General features: G+C 40.4%; 1 long non-coding RNA gene across 6 annotated transcripts in view; it reads right to left on the bottom strand.

Annotated features, from left to right (window-relative positions):
• LOC116645021 overlaps window positions 1-17,542 on the bottom strand; it is a 256,157-nt gene that overhangs the window by 159,273 nt on the left and 79,342 nt on the right. The gene's annotated exons all lie outside the window — the stretch shown is intronic.

Genomic DNA, 17,542 nt, shown 5'->3' with positions numbered 1-17,542 from the left:
CCTCTTCATTCCAGAAGCATATAAAAATCATAGCAAAGAAACAGGATAGAGTTTCCAACACACTGAAAGCACCATCAAGTAAGGCGATGGCTATCTACTCCAAGAATCACCTTATTTCAACTAAGGAAAACCTAAGACCCTAAAAACAAATCCTTATAGGATCATAAATAATAACCAGAAACAAAATTATCTAAATATTGATTATAAAGGCAAATAGGTTTTTGGAAGAGAAATGCTCAAGAGAACTAATTAAATATGCCTTTTAATCTGTACTTACTCACAGGGCATTGTAATTTACTATGAGTCAACCTCAAGCGGGATGTACTTTTTAATTCAAACTTATTTTTTTAAGTCTTTAATTATGTTTAATTCTACTTCCAGCTTTTGTTCCCCAGCACTGATCTGTATCTGTTCAACTCTGATGGTAACGAACTTCAGAGTCCTGATGCTTTGAAACTAAGCACCATCAGAACAACGCACCGGTTCTGAAGGTCCACAAATCTCAGGGCCCCGTCAGTGACTTCCAACCACCTCTGGAATTTTTTTAGTCTAGCATATGAAACCGGTAGTATTTTGTAAAACGTTAACAGTCAGCCCTCAATCAGTTATGCTTTTCAAAAAAGGTCAGAGTAAAAATGGCTCATTGATTTAGATTTTTTAAAGTCACCTATGTTTTCTCCTTACGGTGGGATGATTAGGTAATCTCTAGTTCTCCCCTTCCAACTTCTTGGTAGAATTAAGGGACTGTAATTCATTAGTACAACAGGAAAAGAAAATAACGTAACATCCTAGAAAACCCTACAGGCTAAAAGCCCTGTCTTTTCTCCTAGACAACTTTAAGTATCAGCTAACAAAAAGCATCAATGAATATGTCCTTTCTAATGTTCAGAGGCTCAGGTAATAACGCTATCAAGTCTAGTCTGCAAGTCGCCTACCCCTCCCCCTTCTCCTCAAAAAGATAAGATGAAATAACTGTCAGGCACGGGTTAATCCTAGGAGATACCACAGGAAATGATATTTTAGTACCCTCCCTAACACATTCACACTCTAATGGAGTAGATAAAGGTAACAATTATAATTCAGTGTGATGAGGAGTGTTCCAAGGATAAGCACAGGGTGCTATGGAAAGATACCGGAGAAACTGTTAACACAATCCAAAGAGGGGCGGTGCTGAGGTATTCCGGAGAGTTGCCCCAGAGAAAATGACGACTGTGAGACACTAGGAGATAAAGAACCACTTTGCATCCAGTAGGACGGCCCTAATAAATAAGACGGTCAATAACAAGTGTTGAGGAGAGGATGAGGAAATCTTGGGACCCTCAGACAATCGCTGGCGGGAATGGAGAGCAGTCCAGCCGCTTGGGAAAACAGACAATTCCCCAAAATGTTCAGCATAGAGTTATTCTTTCACCCAGTAATTTCCACTCTTAGATTTATACCCGGGAGAACTGAAAAGCTATGTCCACACAAAAACTTGTACACAAACATTCATAGCAGCATTTTTCAAAATAGCCAAAGCACGCAACCACCCAAATGTCCACCAATTGATGAATGGGGAAACAAAGTACGGTACAGTCCAAAATGTAGTATCATTCAGTCACCGAAGAGCACTGGAATATGCGGAAAAACATATGAGCATGAACCAACCTTGAAAACATGATGCCAAGTGAAAAAAGCCAGATACAAAAGGTCACAGATTGTAGGATTCCATTTATATGAAATGTCCATAACAAGAAAATTCAGAGATGGAAAGCAGATTAGTGGTTCCCAAGGGCTGAGGGAAGAGAGGAATGGAGAGTAAGTGTTAATGGGATGGGCTGCTTCTTTGTGGTGATGAAAATATTCTGGAATTAGACCGTGGTGATAGCCTGGCGATTTTGTGAATATACTAAAAGCTACAAAACATCATTTTTAGGCTTATGAGTCCTATCTCAGTGAGAAGTAAGAGTGAGCAGGTACTAACAGAACTGAGGGGTCAGGAAGAAGGGAAAAGTGGCAAGAATGGTAGATAAAGAGAAGGGAACGTGACCCGAGAGCATGGCAAGAGGGCAAACGAGTGGGACTGAGGGGTGCCCTCCTCCCATTAGTGGCAGAGACACAGAAGGGAGCGTGGCTTAAGTGTGTGGACAAGGAGAGAGGGAGTTCATGTCTAAACCTTCTCCTGGGACCGCAGGCAAGCTGTCGGGGCAAGAAGTTTGAAGTAAAACAAAGAAGGTAAGAACCACGTCTGCAGAGAAGAGGAGAAAGTGAGGACTGGAAAATAAGCCAGTTATTGGAAGTTTCCCACACTTGCTTTAAAAACTAAAAAACTTAAAAAAAAAAAAAAATCAGCTTCGATGTTCAACACTACGAAACAATTAACTTAGACATAAAATGAACAGGGAGTCTCAGAAGGGATTTTCTCCTCTGTCAAACCTCCGGGATCCTTGGGCTGGAGCATGAGGGGCCCTAGCTCACTTCCTGTTGCTTTTCTACAGCAATGTTTGCACCATTTCCAAGGCTTTCCTATTTAGTCTGTCAACTCTTTAACTCCTGCAGTAACTAGCTTCTTCGTTTATTTGTAGTTTCTTCATATTTTATGATATTATTTCAACAACTAGGCAGTAGAGACATCGAAAATTCATGTGACGAGGGCCTTTATGAAGCTTTTCATAAATTTAAGGAAAAACAAGTTCTTCTCCTTATTTGTTGTATCTTTTAAAAAAAAATTCATAATTTTTAACATTAAGAAATCAGAATTTTATTTGACGTGTTCTAGATCTCAGAACATAATTTTTCCATGCTTCAGTAACTAGAAATTCCTCTTTAAATGAATTGAATTCGCTCTTACTTTCAGCTGGTAATGTAGACAAGTCAGACATTCAAGACTTTGTCAAAAACTTCCAAAATCAAGATCTAGATCTCCATGGGAAAAGAATAACAGAGTAACTCCACCAAATGATTTTGCTTATGAACAAAAGCCAATGATTAGAATTCTGTGTGAAAGGTGTGATATGGTTACTAGTAAATCATGTAAACTTACAGGAGTCCTCAAAAAGTACTAACCTCTGATTTCTACTCAAATATATACTAGTTAACCATTTTGTGAAAGCTTCCCATGTAGCAGTTTTCATATGTAACCTCATTTGTTTCTTACCTCAATACAATTTTACAAACGAAGAAAATGGAGCAGCTAGTAAATACCAGACCCAGGAGTCGAACCCGGGGACCCCGGCTCCAGGTTCTGAGTTCTCAACCACCACACATAATGCCTTGACATCCGTCCAGATGCTCTATTCTATGAAAGACTCTTAAAGTTTACATGGCATGAGCAATTCTAGGTGACTTACCCCTGTCCAGTTGCTAATGTTTCTCAAGACATAGAAATGTGATCCAAAATTCAAAATAACAGAGTCAGGATGGTATAGAGAAAAGAGACCAAATCAGCAGAAGGGAACCTGGGTTCTTTAAGCAGAGCTGAAACAAATCAGCTACACGTAGAGTTATTTCTCAAGCTCTCGCACGTCCAAGTTTGCTCAACTGGTTGACCAAATGCACTTATAGCTCTGTAATTCCATACCAATGAAAAAAGAAAACATACATTCTGTAAAGCCCTCACCTCTTCCACCACCAATGCATTTCCCTCCTCTGATTCGTCCCTTCATTACACATTCCCCTGGGTGTGAGTCAAAATCTGTGTCTCCTCTCACTCTTCCAGTTGGATTCTTCTTTTTATACTTTGGTAATGCTGGTCTATCATGGATAATTCAGCACTTACTAGGGTGATCTACAATTTGATTTGTGTCTTCAAATCCTTTTAGCAAAGGAGCAGAGTATAAAATAGAAGTGCATAATACTCAATGCTATGTATTATGTGTGATAGGTCATGAGTTTGACTAGAAGCCCTTTGGGGGCAGAGAGTCCTTGAGGGCCAGGAACAGGGGGGCAGGATGCTGAATACCTCATGGACAACACTGACTAGCAGTACACCACCTTCCCTTCAGGGACAGTCCCTGTCTGCTAGCTCCTTCTGGTGCATAAATTTACTTACATTTGCAAATATGTAAACATGTTGAGATTCAATGTGAACTTGAAATAAGACCTGGAGCCAATAGGTTTCCCAGGTATTTCTGCCAAAGTAAACATTTTTCTTTGGATCTTGATTCTGCTTCTCCAGTCTTGTTTTCTTTTTTTTCTTTTTTTTAAGATTTTTTATTTGACAGAGAGAGAGAGATAGCGAGAGCAGGAACACAAGCAGGGGGAGTGGGAGAGGGAGAAGCAGGCTTCCCGCAGAGCAGGGAGCCTGATGCGGGGCTTGATCCCAGGACCCTGGGACCATGACCTGAGCCAAAGGCAGACACTTAATGTCCAGTCTTGTTTTCTTTATATTTTACTTTGATCCTGTCTTCATTTCCGCTGTTCTTCCTAAATATTTAAAATGTGTGCCTCCCCCTCTCATAAAAGTCAAGGAATCCCCAGGTGTGCTTAAGGGTAGGGGCCGGCTTTGGGGATAAGAGAAGCATCATGAAGGATCAGTAACCAGTACTAATGTCCAAAATCAATGGCATTTCTGTCTCTGTATCACCAGAGTGTGAGGAGGGATCAAATTTCCAACAAATGAAATTTCTTTTAACCAGCTTCTCTAGTCTATATGCAAACTATAGATATTGTGATAACAGGAGCAAGATGAACAGTCCTCACAAAAACTCCATGACGTATGTACTATTATCAATTATTTTATCAATGAAATAAAAAACATTTAAATTCACCTGCTTCACGTCACACATCTGGTAAACAGCAGAGAGAGGATCTGAGGCTAGTCTGACTCCAGAACACCCACTCATAATCCCCATAATCTAAAAGGCCTCACCATCATTATGATATTCACAGTATTGACCCCAGGACACTCGAAGCTTCTGATTCTTCTCTCAGCCCAATTTGAGTTAATTTGTACAGCTCCACAAACCATACCACATGCCCAGGAAGTCCTGATTTCATGAAACTATATTCTTCTCTATGCAGTTTCACAAAAATCCAAAACTAAAAAATCCCATTTAATGACCGTATCTTGTAAGTTTCTTATACAAATAGAGACAAAAAATAGAATCCCCAAACTATGTTTTATTTTTGTACAATAAAAACTAAAAGCTATACATTCCTGTGTTAATAATTTTTCATTTTATTTCAAAAGAATTCCAAGCATGCAGAAAAACTGGATGAACTATTCAAAGAACTCCCATATTCCCATCACCCAGAGACGCCATTCAAGTTGGACCAACTGCCCCAATAATGTTCTTTCTATCCAAAAAAAAAAAAAAAAAAAGCACTCAGGAATACACTTTGTACTTGAAAACTAAAGAGAGAGGATGACCTTCATCTGAAGCAGTACCCAGCTCTTCCTTGACCTTCGTTACCAAAGATTGCTGGTTAATTATTTTGTAGAAAGCTCCAAATTGGGATTACTAAGGTTCTCTCATGAGAAGATTCAAGGATTACAGTTTGGGGAAATCATGCTGTGTTCTCAGTGCATTCCATCAAATCACACACAATGTCAGTTTGTCCCATCAACGGTGATGATAACTTTGATCACTTGAGAAAGGTCAACTCTTCTAAGTTTCTCCAGTAGAATTACTGTGTTACCCTTTATAATTAATAAGGCTTTGTGGACAGACACTTTGAGATGCTATAAACATGCTGATCCTCATCCAACTCTAGCTCACTAGATTTAGCACCCACTGATGTTTCTTACCTGAATTCATCTCCTGAAGACTGCCGAAAACACCATCTTTCCAGTCCCCACATTCTACTGATCAGACAGCTTCCTAGTTTAAGGAAAGACTTTCTCCCTTCCCCTCACTTATTCATGCATTTATTTATAGGAGTATGGCCCCACGGACTCCTGATTGGCTTTGTGGGATATCATCTCTGGTATTATTTTGATGCCCATTTTGTCCTAGGTTTGCATAAGGAATCCCTTCGCTGGCTGCTGTGTTAAACACTTCGGGCATCTTTCCATCATTCTTTGAGAACTCCTCTATTTTCTGGCACAAGCTATTCAAAGCTCACTTTGCACATTCCCTGCCTCAGCCCAAGAACCAGACATTTTTTCAAAGACACTTGGTTCCTTTTAGCAAAGACTGGTGTCTCAAAACCAAAATCTGTACAATAAATGAGCTCATATTCACTGCATCCTGGCCTGTTCAATGAGCAAAGTTAGGAAACCGTGTGTGTACATATATGTACACATTCACATATATGCAAATACTTTAACATTTATATTTGTTTCTACACTGAAATTCCTATATGTAATTTCTACATATTAAAATCCATGAGTTCACACCAATACTCAAATTTCACGTTCATTCTGGCTTTACATCTGTAACTGTCTTCTGACAGTAAGAGGTCTGGCTTCCATTACCTTCAAAAGATTTGCTTACTGGCCTCCCTGGGACTCCTTGCTTGGACCTGCCTAATGGCTTTTGGACTGAATTAAGGAAGGAAGGAATAAAGGAAGCCAGCAAGCAAAAAAAGGCTGGCAATACTAAATTTCTGAGACTTGATCATCTCTTTACGAAAAAGGTAATCCAGGCCCCAAGACCAAATATATCAACACACCATCCCATTCCCTAGCCACAGAAGGTAACAGAGTTTAGAGTTGTTTTCCAGTGGATCCTTATCTGTCGTCCATTGTGCATAAGACACGCAATTGTGCGTATGTTTACAACAAAAAGAACTGATGTGTTTAAATATTATAGAGCAATAAAAATTTCAAGAACCAGGTGTCACTAACTTCTCTAAAACACAGAAAAGAAATTCTAGCATAACCTTATTGAACATCCCACCCCACTTACAGTAAATGGTGGGGGAAAGAGGACCCAGAAAGCTCACAGGCTTTGCCCAGAGTCACAGAGCTAATTAGAAACGAAGCACAATCCAACCCTTAGGTTCCTGACTTGCCATGTCACTAAGCCATGGTACCTTTGAAAATGTTTTCCCAGTAACTAACATACAATTGTAAAATATATCCACTGAGAAGCATGCAGTGCTGTAAACCCTCATGAGAAAAATTTATACCCACAGATGTAGCAAGCCTCTTTTAAATAACTAGAAGAGAACAATCTCTTCCATGGGAACATTAATAAAAACACTTACTCAAATGTTGAACTATAAACATAGTTCACATAACCAAAAAAGTTCCTTATTTTTAGTATTCTGCACTTGTTCCAAGTTGTCATAATTAGCATCGATCACCACAGTGCCCCAGATAGGAAGAAATGCAGAACAGGGATAATAAGACCACCTACCTCATAAGCATTCTGGAAGGATTAAGATAGTGCTTGGGAAAAATATTATGTAAATGGGGCTATGCTATACAGTTGTAAGTGGCTCTCCCCACCCCCCGATATAAATATAGCGTTTCTGTCAAAAAGCTGATTAATCCAACCTTTTGCAACATGGGGTCAGCCGTAGCACCAAACTCTTATTAGACATCACACCAACCAGGTCATTCCAACTTTGGTGTCCTGGTTTCTCTCTTCCTCATCTATAAAATGGAGAGGAGGATGCTTTGTTGAGAGTTGGTGTGCAAGTTACATGAGGAAACAGAGTAACAAGGCTCAGTTAAAATGCCAGCTCCTCTCGTCACCACCTTGTCACAGCACCAACATTGTGATCTCCGTCATCGGAATTATTACTTTCAAACCCTGACGTTGTTTGTGATGCATATTACCGGCAGGAAATGAAAGCTAATGGAAATGTGCTGTGATAGTAAATAAAACCGAGCTCTTTTTATATATACAAGTGAACATTTAGGCAACGCCTAAATCATTTCACGGTTTTTCCAGATTTGCCCTCACACAATCCTGAAGGATAATGCCAGTTTCTAGCTTTCCTTCTGTCAGAACGTTGGACGTGGTCAAGTTGACCCAAATATCCTGGGTCTGAACGTGTCATTCACCTTATGCGATGTGACACTCTGATGTTTAATTAAGGATGAAATTTCAGACTAAGATACAAAACTCAAAGAAATGAGTTGGTTTTAAGGCAATGTGGGAAAGAAGATAAAACCCTTAAAAGACTTAAAACAGATTAGGAACAAAAACAATCTTCAAGCAGGCGAAAAATGGTGGCTCTCTGTTCTTAATACACGACTCCTGGCAAACTCAGCTATGCTTTATTACTTAAAGCTTAGCTTTTATTTTTTTAACTGTTTTTATCTTTTCTAGAAAAAAAAAAAATGTCAAAATGTCTAGTGTTCAATGAAATACCAGGTGCACTGTGCCTTTCACTCTTACTTTAAACACACACACACACACACACACACACACACACACAGTGGCTTATGGGCTTCAGCCTAGCCTGTCAAGCAGGAATTAAAATCTCTTTAAAAAGCAGCTTTGCATGGTTCATGTGTCAGGCCGACATGAGCTGGATCAGCTTACAGAAGGGGCCAGAGATAAAGCATGCAAAGGAGTTAGAGCATACAGCCCCCCGAAAAATCTATGACTTCTTCACTCATCTACCCTACCTTCACTCCCTCCATCCCTCCCTCTCCTTTATAAGAATTGGTGCAAAACAGAGTAAAGAGTGATTTCTTTCCCTTTCTTAACAACACAGCACTGGATTCTGGAATGTATCCATCAAGAACAAATAGGAGTATCTACCTCCTCTTTCTCAAGATCTCCTTAGTTTTCTTTAAAGATCTTGAGACAAAACCACATTGGTTTAAAGCCCACTCTCAGGCCTTTGATTTTATTAAGTCCAAATGCACAAAGCCTGCAGAGCGAGGACTGTTTGGTTTATTTTACAAGAATGCATCAAATATTAACTGGAAATTGGTTGTAAATGGGGCTACTTAAGCCTCCATGGAAAGGAATTGCAGGGGCTTGGGATTAAAATTGCAGGAAGCCAAAAAGAAAATTGAGGACAGAAATGATGACTGATGGGCTTGGTGCTATTATCTCCCAGAAAGCGAAGGACATGGAAGGCTTTGGGGAAAAAAAAAAAATTACATAGGTGACCTTGAGCACAAGTCCAGACTGAGAAGTCAGCTGGGTGTAGCTTCCTGCAGGGATGGAAGTTGGGCAGGCAGAATTCATCATTTCCAAATGGGTGATGAAGATGTTTCAGATAAGCAGTTTTGATTTCCTTTTAGCATGCGGGGCTGGCAAGCCACATCTCCGGAAGAGTAAATATCGGGCAGCCCTTGTAAGATGCTCCATCTTCGGGAGCTGTAGTTTGAAACTCTTAAATAGTCCTAGAGGATTTCATGACTTTGGGACACAGGAGATTGGAGATTAAAAATGGCCTCTATCAACAAAATTACCGTATGCGTTTTTTGTCTTCATCCTCTGTCACTGCACAAAGAATGGGAGCCCCGAAGCCATTAAGGAGACTCAATCTAAACTTCCTCAACCTACTTCAAAATGGGAACTAGAAGCACAGCCTGGATCCCAGGGCATTTAACCGCTACAAATTCTCAGTCTGCACTGGATTTTTCTAAAGGTGGATTTGCTGACGCAGTCCTTCAGATCAGTGGCTTTTAGGTTGGTTAATATCAAGACCCCTTTATTGATCTTAAAAATTACTGAGGACTCTAAAGAGCTTTTTCTTCCATAGGTGACATTTATCAGCATTTACTGTGTTACAAATTAAAATTCCTATGTGCGTAATATTTATTAATTCATTAAAACATAACCTAAAAACCCATTCTTATGAACAACCTAAGTGGTAAGTTTTCATAAACAATTAGATTTTCCCAAACATGTAGTGAAAATCGTTGCAAATTTGCTCGTGTCTGGTTTCACGGAACACAGCTGGAGTGTCCTATCTGTTGCACTCAATCTGTTGTGATATCTTATTTTGCTTGAAATACATAAAGAAAACCCATGCTCACACAGATATGTATTTGGAAAATGGAATAATGCAATGGCCTTCTCAGATGAATTTGGATATTCTTTCCCTGATACCACACCAAAACTCAACAACAGGTAGTTTCCATAGGAATCTGGGCCACCATCTGTGAACTTTCCATAGTCTCATTCAATAAAATCTACTGAGCTCTTTAGCACTTGATTTTTACACCCACGCAAAACTCTGCAACACCCATTATTGGTCACACAGAAAATACTGAGTCACTGAGTTACGCAGAGGTTCTAAATTTAATGAAAAACTTCACCGTACACCATGGAGAAAGAGGATGAAAAAGGCAAATAATGTGTATAACTACAAAAATAGATTTGACCTTGAAGATCCACCAAAAAGATAGCAGGGACCCCAGGTATCCGTGAACCAAAATTTGAGAATTGCCGCTTTAGGCTTATCGGTGTCTCCGGACAACAAGGGCCAGATAATGTATGTTTTGTTTTGTTTTGTTTTAAACTGTCCCTGTTAACATTCAACCAGAAATTAGTAAAAGAACTCAAAATGCAAGAGTACTATGTGGTTTCCAAGCTTGTCTGCTAGAAACTGGAAAGGGTACGACCCATGAGATTTAACGTTCTTCACCGCTAAAGCATAAGCAGAACTAACCACGTGTTGGGTTGAAATCCAGCTATGAAAATGTTTTACGACTAACAAGCCTGAATCACTTATTATTGATTTTTGCCCCTCTTCTCGAAAGGCTGAGATTTAATAGTTCCTTCAAAATCATTAATAATTGTTAGTGGCCCAACTTCCACAAAGAGTTTTAGACTTGGGGTCATCAGACTCTGATAACCTGCATCCTCAAATACCAACTCCCAGGGCAGAAACCTCAAGCGTCTTGTTCAACACTGTATCCCCGGCACTACTACCTAAAACCAGGGCCCCTCAGCTATTCAAAGCTCAATAAATTTTTGTGAAATGAATGAATGACTTAGTTTGTATTTGAATACTGTTGAATATTTCAAGGCAAATAGGACCCTCTGTGTACCACACTGAAGAAATAAATAGGAACCACCGGAGCAGTAATGAATTCTGCATTATAACGACATTATAATAGGTGAGGGAAAAAAAAAAATGGATGAACTGTTTCTATAGAAGTCTGCTTTAAAAAAAAAAAAAAAAAAACTTTAATTCGCAAGTATATTTTTAGTGAACACCTCATGAAATTCAGATTTCAAATTCAAAGTCTTTAATAATTTTTAATTCAATGGAATGCAGAGAGTAGCTAAGGAAAATTGAATTCCTGCTATCCACAGGCTGTTGTTGCAACACAATCTGATACTTTATTTAAGGAGAAAAATAAGTTTTCTTCTCATCCTCTAAGGACCAACATTCTGGGCAAAAGCTGGGCAAGAAACAGTATGTTGGCTGAAATATCCATGTGTGCATTTGCATGTATGCAGATGGACTGGTCACTGAAGTTCTCATTGATCTGCACCACAGGTGTGTAAATGGCTTCACTGTTCTGTATCTCAGCCCAGAAGACAGGAGCAAGGTATAGGGAGGAGATGCAGAGGACCAACTTTACCAACTCCCCAGTATTCCACAAGTTGTGATCATCTGGATGACAGAGGTTATGGGTTGCTTTATTTTCTTATACTCCTGCTTCGGAAGAGAAAGTGGGCCTTCTTGGTGAACAAAAATGACTATTTGTGCAATAGAATTGATTATCTGTTCAAGATGGCTTATGCCGCTGGACTATAAAAAATTGCAGGTAGCTTTGGTTACAAGAGACACTATCAATCATCCTGAACTATTGACACATTTTTATGTACTGTAGTCTCAAATCACTCACTAAGGTTACCTATTCATCCATGAAATCTAAAATTTGGAGCCCACCTAAGGGAAAAGAAGGGATTTAAATTGAAAAGTCTTCTCTCCCTAGTCTTAGAACAACATCACATTTTAAAGCTAGGTGGGAGGGAAGGGCTCTGTTCCCTTAAGTTCACCACCCTGGGTTAGTCCCTTAAGCTCGCCACCCCGGGTCAGTGCTAGTGTGCCCAGCTACCACCCCTGTTCCAATGATAAGTCAGGGAGCTAGGAATCCCAGGGACTGGGAAAAGCTACTTAAATTCTTCACAGCTTTGATTTACAACTGGCCATGAACTAATAAAAATTACAGTGAATATTTATTTTTCTTCAACAGGGTGCTTGTCACTGGACAAATTGCAGATAAAAATTAATTCCGGTCTGGTCCCGGAGGCTTAAAAATTACTAAGCTCATGTTAACCTTTCCTGCGTTATTACAGACAGTCAAATAACTAAACAGCTGAGAGCGAGAATCTCCTCTTGAAGAGATGGCTAAAAACACTGCATTTATGGCTTCTGTGATTTCCCTACCCCAAGAAGAACCTGCTGGGAAGGCTCGCCTGTCGGCTAATGACCATAGGGGCATCATTTCTAAGCACTTAATGCTGGATTTGAGATGAGGCAGCAAGTTCTTTTATTGGCATTTTTTTCCTAATATAAAAATTCTCAATCTAGATCTCAATTAATGAATTCTGTTACTCCTTTACTCCTCAGTTCCTCTCTTAAATTCCAAGTTCCATGCAATCCCACTTTTGTCTGCTTTCCAAGACTAGCAGTCATTCCCTAGGACTCTGTTACATTCAACCCTATGAAGCAAATTCCAGCGTTTCCTTTCTCTCCTTCTACCCATTATTTGGGCAGTGGAGGGTTTGTCACAACCTCATTCAAGCAGAACCTTATCAAGCCAAAGCTTTGACGAGTGGTAAACTCAATTGTCAAAAGAAAAGAAGTTATCACAGAGAACAGAACGACACGTCGGTAATATTACAGTACACAGACATAATATGGTATGTGGTATATTATGGTAAAAGACAAAAAGGAGGAACCCCACTTGACAATGAAGCCAATTATAGCAGATTTCTGTTGCTGTGAGCTTTGTTCACTTATACCTACTTCTGGCACTAACACCGTGACCTGCCATTCGTTTATTCACATATTCAGTATGTTATGTATGGCAGACACAGTATCAGATAACAGCAGTAAAATCCTAAAATCACAGCCCCTACACCCAAAACTCTCACGGCAGTGCTAGGTTCTCTGTGTGTTCCAAGAAAGTTTTTTTTTTCCTTAAGGCAAAAAATTAAGGGAAGTGTGGAGGAGGAACAGGGAAAGGAAGGATAAAGGAAAGAAGGGAAGAGGGGGGAGAGAAAATCATAATACTATATTGGAGGTAGGGCTTGAAGAGTAAGCTGAAACGGAGGAAGAACCACATCCTAAGGGGACGAGGGAGGGCGGGGCGTGAAAGGTTCACCTGAGAGCAGGTATGGAAAGGAGTCTGGAAGGACAGGAAGCACTCACGGGGACCTTCTGCCCCCAGGCCTGAAGCCTCCCTTAGGACATTCCTCACCTTCACGGTCACCAGGTCCTGAGCTCTCTAGCTTGGAGCTTGGAAGGCCAGCTCTGGCCCTACGGCTCTCCCCACTGCCTGCATCCCCGGAGAGGCCTGTCAGGTAACCTGACCTACAGTAGTGGAGCTGCTGGTGGTGGTATTAGATTAACAGCATGCGCTGTCACCCCAAAGGGCCCTGCACTCCACCCCTCCACCTCCCAGCCTGACTGCCATCCAAGCAGGCACTCCACAAGCTTCCAGAAACGGCACCTAGCTCGGCCAGTGGACTCCAGGCTAAAATGCCGAAGCCTTCGCTCAGACCAAGTTCTAGGACCTTTATCATCTGCATCCGTCTCGTGGTCAACGTCCTGCTTCCCCATGTTGCTCCACTGGAGGCAGCAGCTTCACTCACTGACCAAGAGACAAGGCTAGAAAAGTGGGGTGCCGGAAGCCGCCATACAGGGTGAGAGATTCAGTGAGAAAGCATACTCTAACGTAGCACAGTGCCCAGCATTTTATAAGCCCCAGCAGACAGAAGGTGGGGGAAAGAGGGACAGAGGAGCTTCTCTTTTAAGCCTCTCCCTCAAGACAGCTCTGCCTCTTCTCTTCTTCTCATCCTTAAAATGTCGCTGAACGGTTTCACTCTGCCATAACAACTCTCCCTCCTGGGAGCACAGTTCAGTGTTTGGTTTCTCTATTCATTATTTACCCTGCCAAACCTTAATGCTCCTCATAATAGGATCCCTTTAAGGGGAAAACCACCATGTCTAAAGTTTATTGGAGCAAAATGGTCACTCCCTCCTCATTCTACAATCAGTTGGTCGCTGTGTCCTTTAAAATTCTAATTTTTTTTTTTTTTTTAAAAGTAAGCTCCACATCCGGCCTGGAGCCCGACACAGGGCTTAAACTCACAACCTTGAGATCAAGACCTGAGCTGAAATCCAGAGTCAGACACTTAACTGACTGAGCCACCCAGGTGCCCCAAAATTCTAATCTTCTAAATTCCACTCTAGTATTACCCCCCTCCATCCCCATCTTCCAAAATACTCATTGCACAAGAGGTAAATGAATACGGACCCAACTTAGTCATGAAGCGCAATGACGTACTCCACGGAGACATCCCTGCAGTTGTCATATCTGACCTACCGTGGTTCTTGTGAAGATTAAATGAGACAATAATTAAAATGTATAAACTATCTTTAAATGCAAACATGTGACACTCATTTTTTTTTTTTTTTAATCACAGCCACATCATTTCCAACAACTTGATCAAAAATTTCTGACAGACAGGGCAGCCAGGTTAATGGCAAGCTTTGGCATTTGAAATTTTTTAGAACATAGTATCAAAGTTTCAAAACATCTAGGATGAGACCACATTAAACAAGCACTCCAACTTCTTCTTCAGTATAATGGATGAGATTAGAGCAGACCAACCTTCCCAACAGAGAAGTCAATAACCAGGGGAGGAAACCGTTCACACAGCCTCTATGTGAAGGCATTAGAGGCCCACAGATTCAGAGGGCCCAGGCTGCAGAGAGAAGGGAGCCTGGCATCTGCTGATTCTACTGCAGGAGTCAAAATCCTAGGAGGCTAAACAGTCCCACAGAGCTGGATGGCCAAAAACTGGAATTCATAGCTAGGAAATGAGGCCCAGTAACAAGCCAGACCTTCAGGTGGGATTCAAAGTGCGAAACCAAAGGAATCAGCATAATAAACCAGACACTGAGCAACTCAAACGGAGACTCCAGGTCACCTTTGGAGCAGTTTAATCCCTGTCTCAAGGCACTGTGCTCTTCCCCTGCCTGCCTCCCAGAAGAAACATAAATGCCCTTCAGAGAAGATCACCCACCACTCGTTAAATATGATTTCTATACATTTAATACACAATGCCCAGCATTCATCAGAAATAATCATGCTTACAAAAATAAGAACCAAAAATCAAAAGAAAAGAGACAGAGAGAATTCAGATAGTGTACGTATCAGAAGACAATTTTAGAATAACGGATGAGTACATGTAATGAATCAGACAGCGAACTAAAGAATTTTGGTGTAAAATGAATCAAGAGGACAATTTAAATATAACCACTGGTATGAAAATATTCAATATATGGTTTTAGCAGCAGATCTATATAGCCGAAGAGCTAGAAGGGAACTGGATGCTACATCAGGCAGAAAGAAGCGGATCAAAGCATGGAGAGAACAGGGGAAACAACATAAGAAACCCAGATTAATAAACCTGTAATTAGAATCCCAGACGACAATGGGGTAAAAGCACCATCTGAAGAGATAAATGGCTGAGAATTTTCCAAAACTGGTAAGAGAAATCAAGCCACAGATTCAAGAGGTGATGTCTATCTTGAGTTAGGTAAATACAAGGAAATTCACGCCTTATTATAGTAAAACTGCTGAAAAACAAAGTGAACATTAGTAAAGCTATAGGGCGAGGGGGACTGGAGGAGGGGGAAGGATTTTCAAATAGGCAAAAGGAAGACTGACAGAATGTCAGCACAATCACGGTTAAACCAGAAGACATGATGTCAGAAACGATAGCTCTAATGAAGTACAAGAAAATACCTAAGAATTCTGTAACTAGGGGAAATATTCTTCCAAAATAAAGTCATTCAAATGAAATTGGAGGGATCTTATCACCAGGATACATGAACTGAAGAAATCCTAAAGGGAGCTCTCAGGCAGAAGGAAAATAATCCCAGATGAAAGCGTGTTGTACAATTCCTCCCATGGAGTATTTTTAAGTAGATCTGAAACTAGGAGACTGAAGATCTGAGGATTGACGAGTGCCTTTGGGTCCCTTGCTTGACCTTCCTGGTCGATATTCGCTTCAGTGACTTGAATGGCATCAACAAAAAATACAGAAAATAGGGAACTGTAAATATATTAAATATTTAAAATTCAAAAATATGCCCCCACATAGCACAAAAACCAATTCATTTTCACTGAAAAACTCTTTTGATTTAGAGATATCTGTGTACCTGTACTTGCCTGAGGACCTTGCATCCCCTGCCCCATCATTTCCAAAGCAACAAAATCTCTAGCCTTCCTTCAAGACCTGTTTTAAGTTCCCCTAACATTTATTGATCACCTAGCATGTGCCTGTTTTCATGAATTTTGTATGAGGCACTGTGTTAGTTTGTGGGGCAGAGAGACAGATTGTACCCATTGTCTTCCCAGGGTAGATGTTACCTGGTTATCTTTCCTGACTGCATACAACTGAATATATTCTATCCCTCTTCTGGAAGGAAAAACTTCTAGAATGTTCATGATAACCATTTGCTTTCTGTTGGATTTAACTCATCACTACACCACAATCTCCCCGAGACTCATACATCAGCGGTCTCTCTACCTCATTTAGCACAGTGTTCTGCAAGGCAGAACCTTTACATAAATATCCACTGAATTAAATCTTGACAAGGAGCAATGGGCCCCAACTCACATAATGGAGTTTAGTAGAAACAAATAGAAAATCTTCCATTTAAGAAATGATGGGTATTAAGGAGGGCACGTTCTGCATGGAGCACTGGGTGTTATATGCAAACAATGAATCATGGAACACTACGTCAAAAACTAATGATGTAATGAATGGTGAATAACGTAACATAACAAAAAAAAAAAAAAAATGAAACATGAGCAGCATAAGCATTAGGTGGGGAAGCCCGGCCTTGTGATTTGAACAAAATACCTCAACATTTTAGCTAATAAAAATCTTAAATATTTCCAATATACTCTTTAGGCGGGGTCTCACTCTGAAAGGCTAAGGCACACGTAGCATATATGAAGCATTTTCCCATCCAAAAACCCACAGAAATTGACTCTTGCTATTTGTTCCAGACATGGTCTTAGAAGACCTCACAACAAAACATTAGAAGAAAGAGCTTCCCAATGAGAACTGGCATTCAACACAAAATCTCCTAGCCATTCAAAAAAAAGAAAAGAAAAAAAAAAAAAAAAAAAGAGGAACCTGGCTGATTCAGTAGAAGAGCATGCAACTCTTGAGTTTGAGCCCCATGCTGGGTGAAGAGATTACTTAATAAAATATTTTTTTTAATATTTTATTTATTTATTTGAGAGAGAGAGAAAGCACAAGCAGGGGAGAGGGACAGAGGGAGAAGCAGACTCCCCACTGAGCAGGGAGCCCGATGCGGGACTCAATCCCAGGACCCCAAGATCATGACCTGAGCTGAAGGCAAACACTTAACCAACTGAGCCACCCAGGTGCCCTTAAAAATAAAATCTTAAAAAAAAAAAGAAGAAGAAGAAGAAGAA

This window comes from Phoca vitulina, unplaced genomic scaffold, assembly GCF_004348235.1.
Source record: "Phoca vitulina isolate PV1807 unplaced genomic scaffold, GSC_HSeal_1.0 scaffold31, whole genome shotgun sequence".
In the NCBI taxonomy this organism is placed as follows: Eukaryota; Metazoa; Chordata; class Mammalia; order Carnivora; family Phocidae; genus Phoca; species Phoca vitulina.
This window is presented reverse-complemented; position numbering and strand designations above follow the sequence as displayed.